Source organism: Seriola aureovittata, chromosome 4, assembly GCF_021018895.1.
Source record: "Seriola aureovittata isolate HTS-2021-v1 ecotype China chromosome 4, ASM2101889v1, whole genome shotgun sequence".
Lineage (NCBI taxonomy): Eukaryota > Metazoa > Chordata > Actinopteri > Carangiformes > Carangidae > Seriola > Seriola aureovittata.
The window spans coordinates 28,880,886-28,901,414 of NC_079367.1; the positions used below are offsets into that span (position 1 = coordinate 28,880,886).

Sequence of the window (20,529 nt, forward strand, 5' to 3'; positions counted from 1 at the left end):
TGTTGTGTAGTCGTGCTAATGCTAATCCAGATGTCAGTCAGGGAAGTGCTGACTGGTGGGAAGATGAGAGGAGTCTCTGGGAGACACCTGCCTGCTGCTCACCATGGTCCAACTCTTATCTCCTTCACTCTGAGTCTGACCGTACCTCCTGTATCACATTATGTCTGACATTTCTTATCCTCTTTACATCTGCCATCTTCTTTTTCTCACTCCATCCCTTTTTCTCTCAGTTCCATCTCTCTCACTTCTGACTGCTTATCTCTTTCCTAATCCATTCCTCTTTTCAAAGAACATCACACGTAAAGGTAAAACCTCACATAAACTCACCTCTTTCAGCTACTCTGCATCTTTGTACATAAAGAATGCGGGTTTGCAAAAATACCTTAATTTATGCTTTTTGTCATCATGATTTCTAAAATTGTTGCTCTTCCGCTACACATTTAATATGTGTGCATATACTGAATTTCCATATGTGAAATATCTGTATATAAAAAATCATATATATAAAAATTATACATAAATGTCTAGCCTGTACAAGTATGTATGTTTATGTATGTACGATTGTATTGTGGACATATGGGATATTTCATATGTTATAAACGTATATCTTCATATATCCTGAGGATGTATATATGATAAAAATATATCCCTTATAGGTGACATACATAGCAACATCACTCTTGATATAGGGAATTATATGTCACATGTTACGATTCTATATGGGTCAACTATAGATCAGCCTCCCATGAAATGTCAATCATCTTTAAATATTACAATGCACTGGTTGATGATGTGGTTTTGATGGCTTCTTCCAAACGTACTCCAGTGTTCACTGCAACTATTTGCAGCTGAGTGTGAAGCGGTCAGGATGAGAGTCAGCACCTCCGAGTCCGAGGCCATGATTCTAAGTCAGAAAGCAGTGGGCCGCTCCCTCCAGGTTGGGGTTGAGTTGCTGCCCCAAGTGAAGGAGTTCATGTATCTTGGGGTCTTGAGTGAGGGTAAGGTTGAGCAGGAGATTGACAGACGGATCAGTGCAGCATCCCCAGTAATGTGGACGTTGTACCGGACCATTGTGGTGAAGATGGAGCTGAGCCGGAAGGCAGGAACCCGGGGTAGACCCAGGAACCCGGGGTAGACCCAGGAACCCGGGGTAGACCCAGGACTTGCTGGAGGGATTACATATCCCATCTGGCCTGGGAACGCCTCAGGATCCCCCACGAGGAGCTGGAAAGCGTTGCTGGAGAGAGGGATGTCAGGAACTTCCCGTTCAGCCTGCTGCCCCCGTGACCCGACACCGGATAAAGATTTAATAAAAAAATATAGAATATGAGCAGACAAAGCAAAACTAATGTTCATCTGTAATGACTTATTGATATGTCTTGCTCTGCTTTTGTTGGACATGCATGTCTGAATTAGACCTGCTGGAAGTTTCCCTGATCTCCTCTTCTCCCCGGTTATCTTCTGTTTATTTGCTTCTCTGGCTAGACAGCTTCCTGTCATTGTTAAAATTCCCTGCTTTCTAGTGTCTGAACAAAACAGCTTGAAGTTTCCCCCAGTGATCCAACATGCAGAGTGTGTTCCTCCTTCCCCCTCCCACTCCCCTCCACTAATGATCTGTCTGGAGACTGTTTTTCACGTTCGTTCCTGCAAATTTTTCATGAGCAGTTTTTTTTTTTCTGCCATCGTTCATCATGTTGTGTTTTAAAGTCATTTAGATTTTCTTATCTAATTCATTTGCACCTTATCATCGAGACTTTCTTGTGTTTTTTTTTATTTTTTTTGTTTTGAAGACAGTTATTACAGCTCGCCTTTTCAGTCATTTATCTGCGGTGCACAAATAGTGTTTCTGCTGTGTTCTTTCTGTTGTGCCAGCATTTTATCACCTTGTTTAATTACCTTTCTTCTATCTTTTACAACCGTGCAAACGAAATTAATGAAGTAAACAGAAGTACATCCCTGCAGGCCTGGAGCCAATTCATGATAATGCATTTAGAATTATTATTTAATTTTTCAAATAAAAATGCATTAAGTAGCAAAAAAGAATTATATATATATACACACACACACACACACACACACATACATACACACACCACACATAAATATACATATATATGTAGCTACGTATTTGCCAATGCATAGAAAGTGATGTAACAATTCCTCCAAAAGGTGAACAGTCACCTACGCTACACCCACACCACCCATCAACACAAACTTCGAGAAAAATCCCACCTTCAGGGACCTCGTTGGCAGAATGTTATATATTTTCAGTCTGTGATGTTCACTATGTTCCTGGAGTTATTCTGTGAAGAAATGCTCTAATTTATTTATTCATTTATTTATTTATCGGTGTACCTGCTTCCCCATAACCTTCCTCGTCAACTTCACTAAGCAGTTTAGTGCATTTTCCCAGCATGCCTTAGGAGAAACTCAAGAGAGCGAACATGAACAATCATCTGCAGGTTTTCGGTGTGTAGGTGGACAAAATGATGTGCAAAGTAAGAGGAGTTTTTTTTCTTTTGCTGAGAAAAGCAAGAGTCGTGCCACTTACTCCAAACACACCTTTTTTGTTCCTCTGTTGAAGCTGCAGAAAACTGCAGCTCTTCCTCTTTGATGGATTTCTTTTTCCCATGTGATTGTTGAATGTTGGAGTAAATGTCAGCCACTCTCAACAAAACTCTCACTCAGTAATTCTGAAGGACAGATGCCAGAACATTTACTGTTAAAAACACGAGGGAACAAAACCCAGAAAGGTATCGTGTTTCTCTGAGTTCATCGTTCTGCTGCCTCAGGGTGTAACGTCAGATATATGTCAACAGAAGCCTTTTTGAGTTTATCACACATCTTTTTCACTTTATAATGTTAAAATATTAACATTAAGACCCATCCGGCATTTGGGGTGAACACATTAATAAAAAAAATTTAAAAAAAAACCCAGAAACTTTCAGGTTGGACGTGTTTTTTTTGCCATTTTACAAAAACTTTCCATTTCTAAAAGTGCACAGTTTTGTTCTGTGGCTGATGAGGTGATGAGGTCAGATCCATCCGACATATACACCGTTACACACTGTTTAACTCAAGAAAGAAGACAAGAGACTAGCTGTCATTCCACTGTGTGAAATTTTTCTCTTGTCAAATTGTATTTGCCTACTACAATTTTTCATTTGCAATTAAGTCTAGCACTTCTTCCCTCAGCTTCCCTCTCCAGCCTGTGTAACTCAGCCGTTATATTTGACCAGTCCATGTCATTTCCACACCCATGTCAATCAGTTGACCAGATCCTGTTTTTTCAACATACGAAACATCAGTAAACTGAGACCATTTAATTTCTAATGCAGAATTAGAAAATGCTCATTCATTCATGCATTCATTTCTTCATGCATCGATTACTGAAGCACACCCTTCTCCTCCCTTAGTAAATCTGCCCTGGATCGTCTGCAAGCAATCCAGAATGCTGCCGCTAGACTTCCGACTAGGTCAAATAAATGATCTCATACTCTCCCACACTCACTTCCCTTCACTGGCTCCCTGTTACGTATAGACTCCAGTTCAAAATTCTCACTCTGATATACAGAGCACTTCACCAACAAGCCCCTGTATACTTAACTGATCTACTCCACCCCTACTCATCAGCTCGCTCCCTCAGGTCGAATGAGTCAAACCTACTGTCTGTCCCACGCACCCTTTTAAAGATCGGTGGCGATGGAGCTTTTGAGGCTGCGGCACCCAGGTTGTAGAGCGCTCTCCCTCAGCCTCTGAGGTCTGCTGAGTCTGTGGAGTCATTCAAAAAGCACTTAGAAGACTCGGATAGACTGTGTATATTTTACTGGGTACTCTACTGTATCCCTGTGTGGCGTATATGTAATTCGATTTTAATTGTTTATGGCTCTGTAAAGCACTTCAGTGGCCCAGTGTTGTGCTTCCCTATGTGTTTTATTGTATCTCTGTCTTGTCTGTTTTTCTGTGTTGCACTAAACTGATCGTAATTGTTTAGTTGCTTGTATCTGTAAAGCACTTTGTGGCAAACAAGTTGATATAAATACATGTTACTTTTCTTAATCTGACCTTTGTTTTTTCTGTATCAATATTTCGGTCAATAATGTGTCAGAAAATACTTATTTTCAGTTTGTGGTCACGTAAGGCAAATTAAAGCAGCACAACCTTTAGAATTTAGAGCTGGAAAATGACTTCAAGAATTACACCAGTAACCAGTTCCCAATTAAGATGCCAATTTCCTGTCAATCGGTTCATCTGTTTTTGTTTTTGGATTGCAAACAAACCACCTGACACGAAACATAACGGGCCATATCACCAGCTCACGTACACTATTCAGTGTTTGAGGTGGTCTTGTGCACTTGCCGTATAGCTCAGTTAAACATGTGGTGTAATGTAGTTGGCCGGTTTGATGATTTGTTGATTTGGTGTGGGGGGGGGGGGTCTGGGTAGCGTGGTCTCAGAAGACCGACGGAGAGAAGTTTTGGGCATACTAATGAATTAATGATGCAACATATTGACATTTCTCTTTTTCTCCTCTCCGTCCCTTGCACTCCTTCCTTCTGCTACTTCCACCTTCCTCCCTCCTTTCCTCCCTCCCTCCACCCCTCTCTCCCTCTCCTCTCTCTCTCTGCCTTTATGCAGGTAGGAGGGTGTACTTGTTAGCTTGTCATCCTGTTGTAACCCTGAGGCCAGTGATGTGACTGGAATGTGAATTCAGCATAAAAGGACTGACACCACCTGAGGACTTCCTGCTTCCCCAAGAAACTCAGGTAGTTCGCCTATAATGGAATTTTTAATGTGCTAATTCTCTATGTGGTTTGATAATGTGAGCGGAATAATTACAAATGGTGACAAGCAGAGCAGGAAGCACCCTGGGAAATGTTGACTGTTTGATTAAGGCCTGGTAAAGTTCGTCTTTTTACATGGTAGTCCGACGGGTAACTAACCAGCAGTGTCACTCAGCGGAAACATTTCTTAGATTAATTAAGTGGGAAATATAGTAATCAATTTATAAATTATGACTGGAATATAGTGGGCACGGCTGTTGTATACATGGTGACAGTCCAGTTGATGAATAGTACCTGGTGGTTCATATTTCTTGGTGTAATAGTGGAAATGTTTGGTGAAAGTTTGGAAAAAAAGTTTCTGGAAAAAATGGTTGTACATTTGTTTACGGCAACGACGTCTTCTCGTGACCAGGAGCTTGTAGAAAGTGGTTGACAACGCAGCTCGCGAGGAGCAATGTGGGGCTCGGTTTTCACTTCAGCATGTGTGACCGCTAATTTTCACTTTTCATCACGTGACTGGGACGCGGACAGGAAAATAAAGTCAGCAGGAGCAGGCGGGACAGGAATCATAATAACGATAGGTCAGTTTTTGTATATGCAGATCTGATATGTCTTTACATGGAACATAATGCTCTCCTTCCTGTTGTCTTTTTAATCATTTTTTTTAATCTTGTCCCGTCTGCTCTGACCAGTGCAGGACGTGTGTGGATAGAGGACAGAGTCGTGCCTATGGACGATTCTCTCTATGACTGAGGATCATCAGTGATCGCAGATGGTCTTTTGCAAATGTCCAGTTGTTTTCCCATTAATGTATTAACTCATCACTATCAGTATTTGTAGTATTAAATGAATATTCATTTCAATTTGCCCTGCGATAGTTTAACCTATATAACCGAATGTAGAACACTAGGTGCGCGCACACACACACACACACACACACACACACACACACACACACACACACACTCTGTCCATCTGATTGTCATTGAAGCGCTGTGTGTTGTGGATAATACCAAATGGGGAAGAACATTTATTGAGCTTACAATATAATTTGTGTGTTTGCAAAAATGATTTGAGGAAGTCCCACTGCGCATTCAGGAATGAGGCACAAAAATAACTCCATACCACAGCTCTCATTCATTTATCCAATTTACCTGGCCAGGTGTTCCAGTTAAAACTGGTGAGATGAAACAATAATTCTTAGCATTAACGTTTTCTAACAGACACACAGTATCTTGACCTTTGATGCTCTGTGTGTGCTGTGTAGCTCAGTCATCAGAGTCGCTCTCCCTCTCTGTTGGCACGTGCATGTTTTTTTTTTTTCTTCCCGTGGGTGGGTGTTAGTCTTCATGAACATGTGCTTGAGGTGTGTGTCAGTGTGAGTCTGCACACTTGTTGGTGCATGAGACTGTGCAGTTAAGGTAAGCCTACACACACCGCTGTGTGTGCCAACACAGGATGTGCTGTCTGTGTGTGTGTACCTACACACTCCGTTTGAACAAAGACACAAAGACAGTATAAATGAAAGTGTGTTTTCTGAATAGATGTAAAGGACAGGACAGACCTGCTGACTCATGCTCAGCTAATGGCACTATGCTTTCTTTCCGCTGTGTGTGTGTGTGTGTGTGTGTCTGTATATATATATATACTGTATATGTTTTGTATAAAAGTGCTGCTCTTGCAACATATCACATTGCATTTGTACATGTTATGTGACAGCAAATATAGTGGATTTAATACAATACATATGACGATAAGCAGTTGTATGATCTGTTCTAGCATCTGAAGCTCATGTCCCAAACTTGACCTTCTACTCCTTTTCCTGTCCTCCGTCACTGCAGGACTTTATTCGCAAAACTCTACGCAGCTATTCTACAAAATAAAACGTCCTGGTGAAACCTTACACTTGAGTCGTTCAGCTAACTTATCCAGAGTGATTCACAATGGCTGCAATGGTATAAGCTGCAATAAGCCTCAATTCCTGCATCACCCACAGTACAAGTGTCCAAGAAGAAGAACTGTAAAGAGGATTGCAAAGGGCAGAGCTTCAGTACACGGACAAAAGATGGAATAAATATCTCTGTGTCCATAAAAAAATAGATCTTGTAGTGTATTACAGTAGCGTGCTAGAGCATGAAATAAGATCTGAAAGAAGAGATTTGGGGACAAACTGAAAAATGTGTCTCCTATTAGTTTTTTTTTTTTAAAGATGTTCAGGCGAATTACTCCTCTATTCTACTGGAACAGAAGCCACTAGAAGGACTTATATTTAGAAGTGAAATCTAGGACTTAAGACTTAAGGAACCTAGTTAAGGAAGCCGTATTTAAAGAAGATAGAGCTTGGATTTATTGGGATGTTTGCAAATATCACCTGTGGTGCAAGAGCAACTGCTACAAGGGGAAAAATGATATTACATTCGGCGCACAAAACAGCTAATAACTGCCACAGTGTTGTAAAAGTGATATAAAGGTAAAGATAAAGGAAATATAATCAAACAATAAAACAACAGCAGTAAAAGGAAGCAGGAAGGAACAGATCGAAAACCAGATAAAGCCAGTTAAATGATGTGTAGATAGTAAACACAATGTAAACACCATTTTAATATGGAGGAAGAAATACAGTAAATAAGCATTCCACAAAAAAATACTCCTCAGTCCATGACAGTTGTATAATATCTTCTTCTTATTCCAGGAAATAATAATAAACCGCTACCTAACTGAAAATCTGTGTGTGTGTGTGTGTGTGTGTGTGTGTCTGTGTGTGTAATCTCCACCTGATTAGTACAGAATAGGAAAGTTGAAGGGGAAGAGGTTCACTCTCAGCCAATCACTGTGTGTGTGTGTGTGTGTGTGTGTGTGTGTGTGTGTGCATGTGTGTGCGCGCGTGCGTGCCTGTGTGTGTGAAGAGAAGCGATAGCGTCGTCCCAGAGAATCACTCGTTGGATATTTCAGATCCTTTTCAATTTTCTACATCATTTGCTACATCCATTTATTCATTTATCCATTTATCCAGAGCACCAAGTGCACAGAGAACTCAACCCCTGCTCATGTTTCACACTGACGACCACACCATATCAATACTACAAATGAAAAAACTTTGACAGCGGCCGGTCACATGATCATCTACCTGCCATCTGGGCAGGTCACCGGAACCAGTTGAACATAAATGAGTGCATTTGCTGCACTACAATGCAGGTTTAAATTCTACTTACAACGTACTGCGATCCATTCATCCGAACAGAATGTTATTTCTCTCCGAGTCCAAGGTGGAAAAGGCACAGCGAGAAAAACTCCAACAATACACACAAAACACTTTGAGGTATCTACACCTCACCTCTGCTTCACTGCATTCCTTCATTTCAAAGGGTCATTTACTGTTTACTCCACTACATGATGTCTTCTATACTTAATCATTCAAAGTTATAATCTGTAACTTTTCTATGTTAACATGTCTAAAAACAACTAGACCTCTGTTCTGTATGTTCTTGAGTTGTGTTCTTACATTATCCTAAATGTTTCCTTCAATTCTCAAACCAGAGAAATCTGTGATTCATGGTAACAGTACGTTTCATTGGTCGCCTGTCAATGACATCATATCCACAGCTCAGCTCCCAGCTGCTGGAGACGTCCTGTCCTGTGTCACTGAAGAGCGTTGGTGAATCTCTGGTTTTTAAAGTGAAACTGCTTTATTCTGTGTTTCTACTGGTTTTAATCCCCTGGTGTGTTTGTTATGGAGAGGAGGACACCTCTGTGGATAATTCAGCTGCTGGTAAAAACCTGCTGAACGGCTGCTTCATAAGTTATCAGAGAAACAATCAGAACAAAGGTTAGCATCAATCTCAGCTCCAACTCTTCCCTGAGTCTCTGTCCTCCGTACAGCGTCGCTCAAACACTGACTTTAAATGTCAAACTGCTTCATTCAGTGTTTTTAACGGTTAGAATCACCGGGTCTGTTTGATTTCCTGAACCACTGACACTGAAGGAATCCAATCCAGTAATGGTGGTGAAGACAACAACTCCCATGATCCCATGCTATTTCATGACGACACCCAACGCTGTCTTTTATTGTTGTTTAGATTGAGAGAGCCTTAGAGGCAGAGGTTATAGACTGTGTTGTAGATATAGCTGTAGATTGTGTTGAGATGTGTTTAATAAATATAAATATATAAGTTATATATATATATATATATATATAATATATAAGTTAAACTGTTAAAATTAGCATCACTGTGCCTTGCATGTTAATGCTTTGTTATAATATATAATAATATGACACTCAGAAATGAGTAATTCTCCATAATAAATACTTTCATACTTTCATACTGGTTATTGGTAAATGATCACAGCTGTTGCGGTCTATTTTTATTATGAAACCTGAGCTGGTGTTTTGATAACAGCTGGTAATACAGTCTGCAAACCTGAGCTTTATGAGCTGCTACACTGTCAGGTTGATGATATGTTGATGTATATGGATAAATGTATTCAAACACCTTCCCACCCACCCCCCACACCCCCCCCTACCCCCACCCCCCATCCCCCGTAGAGAAACCACACCAGTGGAGCAGAAAACGACTCCGTCTTTAAGTCTGAAACATGATGCAGACGTCTTGGAAAGCTGGAAAAGTGTCAGGATTATAATGAACAGTGTCCCAATGAAAGATCAAGCTGCTTCCTTCCTGTGTTGATTTCAGATGGGTTTTCTTTTTAATACTATTACCGGTTAGTGGTAAAGTCAAAACATTTCAGCTTTATGTCCTGTCTCAGGGTAACTGTAACTCACTCAATCGCAAATCTAATGAAATTTCAGGTTTCAGGTAACATGAATACATTTAGCATGTAATACCATCCTTTAAGGAGCCCAACAACACCACCATTATTAGTTACACCACTTTTACACACGTTTCATTATCACAATACTGCTGACGCCTCATTTGATCATCTGGATCCAGGAGTTCATCAGCATAATCTGGATAATCTGGATAAAAAGGTGGCGCCGTTACACCACTTTGTCTCATTATCACAATACTGCTGACGCCTCATTTGATCATCTGGATCAAGAAGTTCATCAGCATAATCTGTTGCCACCTTCCATGCAGAAAAATAAAGGACTCCTTGTTACTACTAGCTATTTAACTTACAATTTATTAATTTAAACTTCAAATTAACTTATTAACTTAAACTTAACTTGTTAACTTAACATGGACTTAGTATTAAACATAGGCTTCCCACTCAGGTCTGTATTTATGCGTACGTTGTGGTTTCAGTGGCGCACGGGGTGGAGTATGGGGGGGGCAGCTGCAGACATGTCTGCTGTCTGCTTGGCCCCCCCCCCCCCCCCCCCCCCGCTCTCTCTCACCCTATCACTGACGAGCTATCGCTATGAGTAGGCGGGCACTAGTCTGAATGGCTGAATGCGGGTGGGATGATGCTGCGTTCAAGGCAACCGGGAATACAGGACAAACCGTATCTCATATTGATTCAAAACGGGACACCATATTTATGTGTAAAAAACTGGACGATTCTGTATTTTACAGGACGGTTGGCAACCCTACCAACAATGTTTCTACGAAGCTTACATCACTAAGGTTTTTACCGATGTGTTGACTCAACTTTGAATGTTTAGAGCACATACAGAAAGAGATTTGATTTGTGTTGGCTCTTCCATCCCAAGAAGAAACTGTCCAACACCGTCCTCTTCCTCAGACTTAACATCTAAGTTGATAATTCAAGGAAAGAGCTCTTGACATAAAGGCTCCTATAGAGGGCTGGAAATACGATCACACAGCTGATATATCGCTCCTCCACACCAGAGACACGGTGGTATTCCTCTGGGCTGAACTCACTCTGCAAGGAGCAAATCACAGGCCACAAAACTCTAAAACTGTCTCTTTACTGTGATTCAGATCTCTGCAGCGGCTGTGATCAAAGTCATTCATCATGTTGACGATGGATATCTAATCTTTATCTGCAGTACCTGTGTTTTCTAATAGAACAAGAAATGAGCGACCTGTGACCTCCTCTCCACGGTGACTCTCTGCCTCTATTTTTCTCTGTCTGACTTGTCTGCGGGTTTCACATCCAATTCCTCTGCTTTCTGCTCCTGTCTGGGAAATTTTATTGGAATCGAATGAATATAGTATGCACACAAGTATTCAACATTTACACTCACCAAGCGTCAGTGGGATTTGTCTCTGGGGGCATCAGCCTCCACACATGCTGGGAACATTTAAATGCCATATGTCAGATATATTTAGTTCTTTCTCTTTGTCTGTTCCCAGAGCTTTTAAATGAACTTTTCTATTATGCATATGCAATTTTCTATCACAATTGGCAAATCATGAACAGCAGAATATGACAACCCCCACTCCTCCACATTCGGATGAACATTTCTTTTTCCTTTTTTTTTTCATATATTTGGGGCAAAAAAATACAAAAGGAAATTCATCCTTTCAAAGTCAGGTTGACAAAACATGTTTTCCATTTTACTTTGACACTAATAACAATGATAAAAATGTACATTTTGATGGATTCTTTAAACTCTATTTTTCTTTCATTCTAAAAGGCATATGCAAGGCTCCATGTAAATGCAAATTTGTCATTTGATATCAGTTGAGATTTGTTGAGGAGGGCATCACTGTGTTATGAGAGAGCAGCTCGGATGAAACAACATTTTCTAAGCTGTTTTAAAAAATATGGGATTTTGGGTTTGAGGTCAGAGTTAATAGTTATGGCAGGGGAACAAATTGTATAACATTGCATAAAAAGGGCATAGCGTGAAAATACTTGCACATCATGCATCACATCCACAGCTGCAGCACTGGGTCAAACATACAATGCCAACATCACATCTACTGTAGAAGCACCAGCCCGGCGAGCGCAATATCCAGTATGACTTCTCCAAAATGTGACATAAAACAACAGACAGAATTAACAATGTGAGCTAAGCTGGAGATAATAAATCAACCTTACCTTTAGATGTTAAGTTAAACTGCCTTGTTGTTCTGTTAGGAGTGAATATTATACAATGACAATCAGGAGGGGGAGGGGTCAAGTATTTCTCCAGGGGGATCTAGGTGGATTCTCCTGGAGGCCGTGTCCCGTTATCACGGTGACGGATTCTGCCGGTGTCTCAGCCGTTCAGCTCTGGTGGAGTTTGCCAGGAGACTTTCTGTCTCGGGAACTCTTGATTTCTGCTCGGCTTCTCTGCAGGCGGTCGTGCAGACTTTATCTGCTGGCGTCTCTTGTCGGTTGATGCGAAATAAACTCTAATGCTCTTCACTTTGGTTGGATAACTTTAGAGGAGGCTGGCGTTGACCAGATGACTCTAAAGTTGTCAAAAATCTTCAAAAGGGAAAACTTGATGATGATTAAAAGTTACAGAATTATTCTGAGGCACTTCTGTTGTTTTGGTTCAGTTGGTCTTGACTTTTGAATAGTTTAATTCTAGAATTTCCCTTTAAACTCACACATCCGTCTTCCACCATGACCACAAAACATTAAATGAAATAACATAAACCTAATGGCACTAATAGTCTTGATTTCATATTACATCCTTCAAACCTGGAATTAATCATGATACAAGTGGTTAACTGATCAAACAACAATATAAACATTTCCTCAAGCTAAAAGTCTATAAATGTGGATTACACAGCAGTTCTTTGACAATATTGATAAAGATACAAACATTGTGGATGTCTATAATATCTGTGTGTGATTTGACAGTATGGTCAAATGAAATATACTGTCTTTAAACCTTTATGTTGTATTTCAGCCATGAGGATAGACTGGGAATTGACTTATTGCATAGGAACATCTCATGAGTTACAGAACAGCTAGATATTTAATTTTACATTCATCCTTTGATCTGTGTCTGTGAAGAGAGTCCTGCTGGTCACTACCCAGGAGTGGAATGTGGGTTGTAGTTTATGACTCTTATCTAGAGAGGGACAGAGGGAGGGAGGTTGGTGTGTGTGTGTGTGTGTGTGTGTGTGTGTGTGTGTTCATGCATGGCACAGACAGGCCAGGATTCACACCTTAGTGATAATCAGTCCTTTTGTTGTTACTTGTCCTCTATAAGAAACAATCAAATATCATTAGACAGAGTCTTATTGTTACAAACTGGAGATTTTGCCTATATTCTCCAGTTGTCTGGTGTCCATTGGTTGATCCTCTGGAGCTGACCCTTTGACCTTTGGTCTGGTTCTGAGTCTCTCTGACATGCTAAAAGCATGGTCTGTTTGTAGAAGGGTCCTTTGTCTCTGTTTCCTATCAGTTTGATAGTTGCATGTTATTAAAATAAATTTCTTTATTGGCTTATGACTGATGGCAGACCAGGTATGTCCGCTACACTGTTGTGGCTGTTTGTCACATTCACAGAGAGAGAGAGAGGAAAACTTAGACAAGAGGAACTGTGTCATGAATGTGTTTCTCGTTCATGTTTATTTTTAACTTAATTTTACTAAATTGAATCGTATGTTTTCTTATTGTGCAAATAAAAGCGTTCTAATTTGTTGGTTAAGATTTCTTGGGTCAAGCTCTTTTTCAGAACATTTTTAAGAGATGGGCCGTTTCAAACGTGTCCTGAGCGTCTCCAGTGTAAACGACACCTGTGCTCTGCAGGTTTTATCAGTTAAGTTCAGATAAAAAACCTCTGTCCACTCTGCTGCCCTTTATGCCTCACTTCCCTTTCTTAATTTCCTTTCTGTCTTCCTCTCAGTCTTTCCTTTTCTGTGTCTCATCCAATCACCATCTTTCTCTCACACTTCTTCTGCCAGCTTCTTTTTCTTTCTCATCCTGTCTTTTCTCTTGGTATTACTTTCTCTCTTTTCAGGATCTCTATCACACACAAAATCCTTCTTTCCTACTTTGGCATCCTTACTCTCTCCCTCCGTCACACTTTCTTTACTTTATCCCGCTTCTCTTTCTCTTCTCTCTTTTCTCCCTATTTCTAAATATCTTCTTTAACTCTCTGTGGGCTTCTGTCTTTCAAGTTATTCTTTGATTGTTCCCCTCTTTCTTCTTCTATTTCTCGTCTCTCTCTTCATCTCTCTCCAGTTGATGATAATATTAATATCAGTAGAGAGTTCCACGATCAAAGAGTCTATGATGAATAATAATTATGAGACAATTACTGCGTGGAGAGATAGCAGAGCTGTACAGTACACTACACACACACACACACACACACACACACACACACACACACAGCCAGCTTCCTATGCTTTTCAGTGTTGTTTAGCTTTAGCTTAGCTGATTCTTGTGCTAAAACCTGACATACACAACTAATATTGAGAATGTTGGAGTTGTTTGTACATGGTTTTGCAGGATTATGTTGCGTATGAGTTATGAATCATATACTTCTTGTTTATATACTTCTGTTCTTCTTTTATTATCACAGTGCAAAACAAGAATTCTGGTGTCTATATTGCATATTGAGATAAATATGTTGCATATACTTGTTTTACTGTATAGAAAATAAATGTATTTACTTTTGTTTGAATGTTTTATGATTTTAAGTCAAGCAAGGGCTCATTGCAGCACAGATAATTGGGTCAGTGTATACTTTGTAATTTTGTATTCGTAAGTTGGTTAATTAGATTAATTTAGGTTCTGTCTTTGGTCAAAGTTTCAGTCAGATGTTTCAGATGCGTCTGAAAAAATACTCTGTCCTTAATGTCCAAATAGTTGTGACCTGTTGTAACAAAGGTTTTTGGGAAAAGTGCTGATGTGGAGATAAGGATATGTACTGTTAAGTATTACAAGCCAGTACAGAATTACAGGAGAATATACACACAGATTTGGCATGATGATAAAATGCTTTTCATTATAAAGACATGAGGTTTTCCAGGCCCAGCAGCTGAAAAGTTACTCTGAATAAAATGTGACGGACAGAAATAAAACCATCTCAGCCGGTCTGCATCAAGGGCAGCCTTCTCTCCTTCTCTGTTCAGCACATCAGTCCTGCATCACTTTCTGATTATGTGGATTTAAAAAAGCTTTCATATATTTTTCATTCAGAACAGGACAGTGGGACAACATCATTGTGGTGCAAGTCACAAATGAGTCTCAAGTCTTGGCTATGAAGCCCTGGGTTAAGAAAACATTAGAATTATTAGCTGTTTTCTTACTAGACTAGACGAAATGTTGCAAGTTAAATAAAAAAATTATAATTGTTTATTATTTATTATCAACTATCATTATTACTAATGAGCTACTGAACACATGAATTTCACCTTGGGGGTAAATAAAGAATGTATCTATCTATCTATCTATCTATCTATCTAGATTTTACTTTCTATTAACATCACAACAATATGTTCTTAATTCACATATTTGGCAAGTCCCAAAAAATGATACTGAAAGTATCAGTAAAATGTTCACTGACAAAATGTCTGTGTATATACTGTATATATATTCTTTATTTTCTGCTAAAATATTTATATATTTTTTTAATTTCATAGCTGCTTGTAGTGACAACAGCATCATTAAAATTTGTTATGGTTACAACTTGAGACTCATCATGTCTCTTATCCAAAATCTTTTTTAATTCCCTAACGTTAACCAAAGTGCTTTGTTGCGTAACCCTAACCACAAACAGGAGTCAGGATGCAAATGCCGAGCTTTGGCGTCACGCCCGCCATCTACCCCAAGCACCTCCCTGTGACTCTGTTCATTATATATTATTTATAAAAAAGCTGCCAGCAATTAGGTTTGTCACCACAACATTACTCAATTCTTTCTCATTCTACAATTCAGTCATATCTAAATGTAACAGGAAACAGGAGGAGGAGACAGACCTTTTTTCCCTCCAGCTCTGTGATTGGCTGCTGTTGGGTTTACTCCAAAGTGTATCAATTGCCAGGTGAAGCTTGCGCTTGTTTCGCAGCAAACGGTCTTGTAAAAACTTTGTCAATATTTTGAGGATATTCAAAATCAAAAGTCAAAAGCCAAGTCATGGATCATTGGTGTTTATGTCAAAGCCAGTTGTACAAGTCCGAGTCATTTGACTCTAGCTCAGCTTTGTTATTACTGTATGGTTACACAGGGTACTCCTAAAACCAATCATGTTCACTGGCTTTAATGGGTAAAATAGGCCATTGCTCTTATGGATGTATGACTGTGATGTCATGTCTTCTTCTTTGTGTGTATGTGTGTGCAATCCTATTGGTTTATCTTTGCTTTGGGTCTTTTTATTCTTTCTCTAGTGATGAGTATTTAAATTTTCTCAATACAAGCACTGACAGAACACACACACACACACACACACACACACACACACTCACATTAGTGTGTGTGTGTGTGTGTGTGTGTGTGTGTGTGTGTGTGTGTGTGTGTAAGTGTGTGTGTGTCAGCTGGTGAGTCAGTTCGTTCCCCTCAGATCAACCAGGAATACTCTTCACTCAGTGAATCACAGTGCGAATGCAGTGGTATAAAACAAACCTGACTCTCTGTAAGCTGAGCTCGATGGGCCTGAAGAAACAGCTGAATACGCATCAACCAAAAGTTTGTTTTTTAAATAAAATGTTAACTTACTATTACACTCAGTCGTGAATATTTAAATGTTTTATTTCTTAATTTGATTAATCAAAGCATGTTTCTTTAAAGATTGTGATTATGACATTTAGATATTTTGAAGTCTGTTATTGTGTTATTGAGAAGATATATGGAACTAAAGGAGGAAGTGATGCGACAAGGCTCTGATTATAATAGCAGCTCCTATGGGTGAATATTTGGGACTGTGTGAATATAAAGCAGGACATTGTTGCCTTCTGAACCTTCCACTCAGATGTTAAAATACAACTCATCCGTACTGTATGTGAGTCAACAGTGTAAAGAGGTCAGAGTCGTGGCTCCTGCAGATGATTCATACGTCTCTTTCTGCCATGCAAATGACTCACCATTTAAACCACAAAAGGTCAGATTTAATCTTTGCTGCTTTTGTATTTCTGATGCCCTGAAGACAGACAGAAAATAAAAATGACTCCAGTTGTTTATCTCTGTCTGATGTGGTTAGTTAGAGAATATCTTTTATCCCTTCAGTCCTTCTTTCATGTTCTCCCTCTTGTCCTTTTATCTCTGGCCTACATCCCCGTCCCTCATGTTCTCCTCCCATTATAGAACCAAATGGCCCTGTTGCTGTTCAGAAATCATCATACGATTACTCCCTCAGCTCTCACCCTCTTTCACACACGACACACTCAGTGTGGTGCTTTCCTGCTTAGATCACTTACTTGCTCCTTATGTGAGTTAAGAGGATTTGCTCTTTTTTTTCAGCTGGCCAGCTCAAAGAATGTCTATGACTGACTGACTGACTGACTGACTGACTGACTGACTGACTGAGTGATAGAGTTGAGTGATAGTGATCGGAGAATTCCATGTGACTATATGGGAGTTGGAATTGTCACAAATAGTTTCTATTAGAGGACGTTCACACCCCTTCAATGTTGCCAACTTAGACACTAGACTGAAACCAGCTGACACTAGAAAAACCAGCTGACACCAGACTAACCAGCTGACACTAGACTGAAACCAGCTGATACTAGACTGAAACCAGCTGACAGTAGACTGAAACCACCTGATACTAGACTGAAAGCAGCTGACAGTAAACTGAAACCAGCTGACAGTAGAACAACCAGCTGACACTAGACTGAAACCAGCTGATACTAGACTAAAGCGAGGTGACACCAGACAAACCAGCCGACACTAGACTAAAACCAGCTGATACTAGACTAAAACCAGCTGATACTAGACTGAAACTAGCTGACATTAGACTGAAACCAGCTGATACTAGACTGAAACCAGCTGATACTAGACTGAAACTAGCTGACATTAGACTGAAACCAGCTGATGCTAGACTGAAACCAGCTGATACTAGACTGAAACTAGCTGACATTAGACTGAAACCAGCTGATACTAGACTGAAACCAGCTGATACTAGACTGAAACCAGCTGATACTAGACTGAAACCACCTCACGCTAGACTGAATTTAAATAGGACCTGATGATCAGTTGTTTACAGCAGATCCTCAACAGTTTTTAACTACGTCCTCAGTTTCACACATACACGATCCAGACATATACTAGATGTTTGGAGTATTTTGCTGAAAACATTTGCCTACATCTGCAACCCTGTGAGGATTTGTCACTATACAACTTTCACATGAGTCATTTGATTTGTCGTTAACCAACCTTGGAATATTTTTTCTCAACAGTGAGAATAAACATTCACTCACTAACAGCTCAGAATAACCACGATACAGTGTGGTAGTTACATTACAGCATTGTTGTGTGTTAGTGTGTGTCACAGTGGCATCGACGACTTACAGTAGTGTGTATTTTAGGGAGTGTGTGTTTGTTTGATTTGATCTCATCTGCACCTAATTTGCAGTTTGTTTGTTTGCAGTTCCTCTGTATGTGTATTTGTGCTGGATTACATACCTATCCTCTATATGCATATGATCCCCTCTCCTGCTGTGTGTTTGCCTGTGTTATTGTGTGTGATCTCTGTGTGTATATGATCTGTGTGTGTGTGTGTATAATTATAGCGGATGTAAATAGGTCATGCTGTGTAGTGCTTTCTCTGCTAATATGGACGTCTCTGCCAGGAAGAATAATCAATAGTAACTCTGCTGGAAGTCCAATCAGTTCCATCTGAATCCCTCCATCTCCTCATCTCTTCACATTTCACTCCCTTTGTCTCTGTGCGCTCTCCACCTCTTTCATTTATCGCTCTGTCATTGTTGTATCTTTTTACCCTCTCCTGTCTTTCTCTCTCTCTCTGTAATCAACAAACACCAACAAAGCCCTGAATCAATTCCCCAGTCCTGGTGCCTTCTCGTCTTTCCATCCATTTTGAAATCAAAAGAGCAAGTCTGCAGGATTGACTTTATTTAAGGGAAATGTTCATAACAATAATTTGTGTGTTTTTGCCTCAGCATCAGTCACCTGCCATGTCTTTGTCTCCATATAGCACCTGTGCAGTAATTACACAACTTTGACTTGGTGGGACTTTGCTTTGCAGATGGGATCTCTCTTGACCGCAAAGACCCCATTTCACTGAATTTAATTGGTTCTTTAAAGAATAAAGAGCAGAAAAAAAAAAAACAATGGCAGCTGTGTGAACTGCTGCAGTAATGGTCAGAACGGATCATAGGTCAAATTCAGTGTGTTTGTTCTTTCCAATATCCAATTTGTATTTTAAAATGAATACACAGATAATAGCAGGAGCATACAGTTTTTATAGCTATAAAAGCACTATAGTTATAAGTAATGATCATGATGTCTCCGCACTGCTGACAGCCAAAGCTGGAGCCATACTGTTTTCGGGTTGTCTGTACGTCCCATTCTCGTGGACATGATATCTCAGTAACGTCTTGATATAACTTATTCCAATTAAGCACAAATATTCACTTGGACATAAGTACAAACTCACAAGATTTTGGTGGTCAAAGGCCAAAGGTCAACGTCAGTGTGTCCTCACAAAACACTTTGTAGCCATTACTCATTCTGGCAGCAATTAAGATAAAATGTCATAAAATATGTATAGGAGTGTCCTCCTATAAGTACCTTGGGGTATTTATTGATGAAAAGCTTTCGATTAAACCCCATGCTCATAAGCTAGTTGAGAAGTTAAGAATGATCCATGGGTTCCTTTTTAGAAACAGATCGTGTTTTTCTGCTGAAACTAGACAGCGGTTAGTACGATCTACTATTTTTGCCTGTACTTGATTATGGTGAAACTATTTATATACATGCTGCTGCTACTTCTATGAAACAGCTTGGTAGTGTTTATCACTCAGCACTTTGTTTCGTCACTGGTGATCACATCACTGTAATCTTTACCAGGCAGTGGGTTGATCATCCCTGGCTGCTCAGAGAATACAGCACTTACTGATATATATATTAATTGACAAGGTACTGTTGAAATTGGGTGTTTTTGTGTTGATTGATTTACACTGTTTTATGAACAAACGAATGTTTGACTCTTTTATATTGTTTTTATGCTTCAAATTCTCTGTATGTAACCAGGGCGCTATTGAAAATGAGACCACGGTCTCAATGGATTCCCCTGTCAAAATAAAGGTTAATACAATAAAATATAAATAATATTTTCTATGACTCTGGATAAACAGGGATGTAACCTGAAACTAGTCTGGGTGGAGGAGGCAGACAACCAGGGGCCTGTAATTCTATTTTTTTCTCATTCATTTATATGTCGACCATAGAGAGTTTCCAGAGACCAAGATCTTCAAAAGTTGTATTTGTCCTGCAAAAATAGAGAAGAAAGACAAAGATATTAGGTTTACAATGATATAAAGCAGGAGCAGATCCTCAACTTGTATGAGCTGTAATCAAATTAAATTTAGGTTTTTTACTTGAAACATGACTTATATGATTAATTGATAACAAAAATGTAGTTGTAAATAGTCTGTTTTTGTACTAGAGCGATTCTCATGTGTTCTCTCTGTTCCTCTACCTCTTTGTTTTTGTATGTGTGCCATTGGGTTAACATGTTCATATTTTATGCCTGATATTTGTTTTTATTAGAGTGGATCAGAGATCTGTGCCGAGCGGCCTCCGGCTTCCTGAAAGTCAAATGTGTCTGGATGAGTTATCTGCAGTGTGGGAGAGGGCTGCTACATATTAAACACAAACAGAAGCCAAGGACAAACTCCTCTTCACTGGAGGCAGATTTGAAAGCCTTGATTTTTTTTTTTTTCTGAGTCTTGACCTGAGACACTTTGAA

General features: G+C 39.7%; 1 protein-coding gene across 3 annotated transcripts in view; it reads left to right on the top strand.

Annotated features, from left to right (window-relative positions):
• The window catches only part of si:cabz01090165.1 (uncharacterized protein LOC100333421 homolog), a 411,304-nt gene that overhangs the window by 145,696 nt on the left and 245,079 nt on the right, over positions 1-20,529 (top strand). The window contains exon 3 of one of the 3 annotated variants that reach the window (XM_056373298.1): positions 4,639-4,766. The exons of 1 other annotated variant lie outside the window; for it this stretch is intronic. The gene's annotated coding sequence lies outside the window, so the exon portion shown is untranslated. The remainder of the gene's footprint in view (positions 1-4,638; positions 4,767-20,529) is intronic. One more of the 3 variants, XM_056373299.1, reaches the window with a different exon arrangement.